At 38.4% G+C, this 2,827-nt stretch overlaps 1 pseudogene; it reads right to left on the bottom strand.

Annotated features, from left to right (window-relative positions):
• Positions 1 to 2,060: 2,060 nt before the first annotated feature.
• On the bottom strand, positions 2,061 to 2,554 carry LOC123582997 (annotated as a pseudogene).
• Positions 2,555 to 2,827: the final 273 nt, after the last annotated feature.

Below are 2,827 nucleotides of genomic sequence, written 5' to 3'. Positions count from 1 at the left end.
TTCCTTCCTTTTGCCAACAGAAACAGGGATTTGGTTCCGTTGAATTTTACCAATATAAATCAGACTATTTTTTCCCTATGCCACAGCACATCAGCTAGGGACATATACCCAACAAAAATTTTCCCTTCTCTAAAGACTCCGAATAAGCCCAATACCTTTGTTGTCAACAATGACCATGATATACTAAGAAAACACAACAAGGTGTCCATGTTAAAAAAAAAAAATTAGTAGGGACGCCTGCGTGGCTCAGTTGGTTAAGCGTCTGACTTCAGCTCAGGTCATGATCTCAGGGTTTGTGAGTTTGAGTCCCACGTCGGGCTTTGTACTCACCGCTCAGAGCCTGGAGCCTGCTTTGGATTCTATTTCTTTCTCTCTCTCTGACCCTCCCCTGCTCATGCTCTGTCTCTCTCTGTCTCAAAAATAAATAAAAACATTAAAAAAAATTAGTAACACAAATGTTTTGTAAACAGGAGTAGTTTAGAAAAGGGTTAGTGCTTTTGGGTTACAAGATGATTTTTTTTTTCTTTTTATGTGATTCATATAGATATGTAAAGAAAATGAACAATTTTACTAGCTTGGGGTAATAATAAACTCACTTTTATTTTAATGTGCATATTTTAATGGCTCTCAATCCCTGACTGGTCATCAGGGGGCATATTGTTTCACTGAAGTTGATCTTTCATACATATTGTGCACTTAGAGGGTATCCTTGCAATATTGGTGAACTCTATCCAGTGAATTCACTTCTAAGATTATTGTTGCTTTTATTTCTATTAATCATCTCTATGAGGAGAGATTCTTTAATTAGGTTCACTGATTTTTGAAAGTGTTTCCTTTCTTTCATTTGGAGACAGCTACTCCATATCTCTAAGTTGACTTTCAGAAGCTTGTTCAGACCCTCAGTCTTCTAATCCCCTTTTTACCTATGACATGTTCATTATATATAGAGGCCCATTGCAACAAGCAGACATGATGATTCTTATTTTTCTACTGTAAGAGGCTGTCTATTAAACAGAACATTCCTTCTAGATTTTATATTAGAGAAACTAGGTATACTTTGTCCATTGCCACATGCTTTCTCTATAATAGGTGCAGAATCCCAAAGCAAGAATTGGGAACTGGAATTTGTTGTTTCATTCAGATGTCTTCTGATAGACATGCTTTTTGCTCTCCCTATAAACAAGACCAGCACCCTTGATGATAAGAACCATTGGTGCCCTACTCCACCATATCAATTTGCCTTTACCATTTTCTCAAAACACTGAGCTCAAAAATGCTTACATTGTGAGCGGGCCAGACAAATAAGGCCAAGTATAAACTCACTTTCAAAAGGTGGGCCACTTTAATCATTCACAAAAGGAAATAAACTACAGCAGATGTTTGTTTTTCTACTGACTCGTGTATCATCATATGAGAATTAGCAGAACTCTGCCAAATGGCATATATGTGTATGTTTCCATTCATTCATACACTCTCATATAGATTGAAGTATGTTTATATAATATACATCATATGACTCTGTACTTAGTAAAAGCATTTACAAAGTCTTATATCAGCAATTTATTCCTCTACCCCGGGAGTAGTGTTAATTGCTCTATTATACTAATGGTTTATATATAACCCAACCTTCAAATGAGCTTCATTTAAAGTTGGCAATGCTACTTTACACCTGCAAAAAGGTGAATATTTTTATCCTAGCTGGGGAGTAGAGGAGGCTGTTTCTCATCACTTGGCATATGCCTACAGAGTAATATTTTTGTTTGCTTTGATTATTATGCAAAGCCACAAGACAGACTTTGTATGAAAAGAAATTTGCTAAAGAACTTTAGGGGAAAAAAAATCACGGTTCTTACAAGTAACCACATGTTGGACAGGTGTTTATTTTAAACATTTGTTTGAATACATATGAGGCAGAGTGAATAGGATTACAGATTTATCCTGCTTGTAAATTCATCATTCCATTATTTAGATGGCATTTGCCAACCTGAAAAATACATTAATTTTCACCTTTACCAAGCTATTTTACTTTATTTATTTTGTTTCATATTTTGTTTTATTATGAACGAGGCAATGCATTAGCCCACTATTTGTTCTAATGCTTCTTGTTGGCATTACCACCAGTCTGGCGATTCTGTTCAGATCTTTCTGTCCCTGAGGTGTCACTTTGCGGCCCCCATCTTGGTCCTTTTCCACCATTTCCAGCCCCTCTAGGCATGGAGGACCCTGTGGGCCACACTCTTGGAGCCTCTGCTGAAATGGCTAGGTACAACCCCATTTCTCTGACATCCACCTAGATCTTGGTCATTGAGCCGACCACAGCGCTGCCTCAGAAGACAGGTGTCATGCTGCGGAAGTGGCTCGTGTGTAGAACTTGTTCTCATTGTAGGTAGCAGCCTCTTTGAGCTTGGCCAGCTTGACAGTGTTCGCCCATTCGGGGACTATCAGCTTCCCAGACTTTTTGAGGGAGGCTTCCAGAGCTCTGACGAACTCCTGCTGGTTCACGTCTTTTGCAAGAACACCAAGCATCGCATGGCTTGTGCACAGCCAGCCAGGGGAAAGGCCACGCTATTTGATTAATGGAGACTATATTTTCTTACTTTGTATAACATGCGTAGACAACATTCAGCAACTTAAAAGTAATGTCACTCTCACACTTCGTTTATTTGAATACCATAAATTAAATGATTTAGAGCTATGTGGGGTAATCTAATTCTAGCATACAAAGTGTGACAGCTAAAGCATTAGCTAGTAGCAATCTCTACTTGTCCAAGATGAAGCAGTATCAATGATGTGGAAGGCTTTGAACCATCCCATGACTTTCAATGTG

The sequence above is a fragment of the Leopardus geoffroyi genome, chromosome B1 (assembly GCF_018350155.1).
Source record: "Leopardus geoffroyi isolate Oge1 chromosome B1, O.geoffroyi_Oge1_pat1.0, whole genome shotgun sequence".
Classification (NCBI taxonomy): domain Eukaryota; kingdom Metazoa; phylum Chordata; class Mammalia; order Carnivora; family Felidae; genus Leopardus; species Leopardus geoffroyi.
This window is presented reverse-complemented; position numbering and strand designations above follow the sequence as displayed.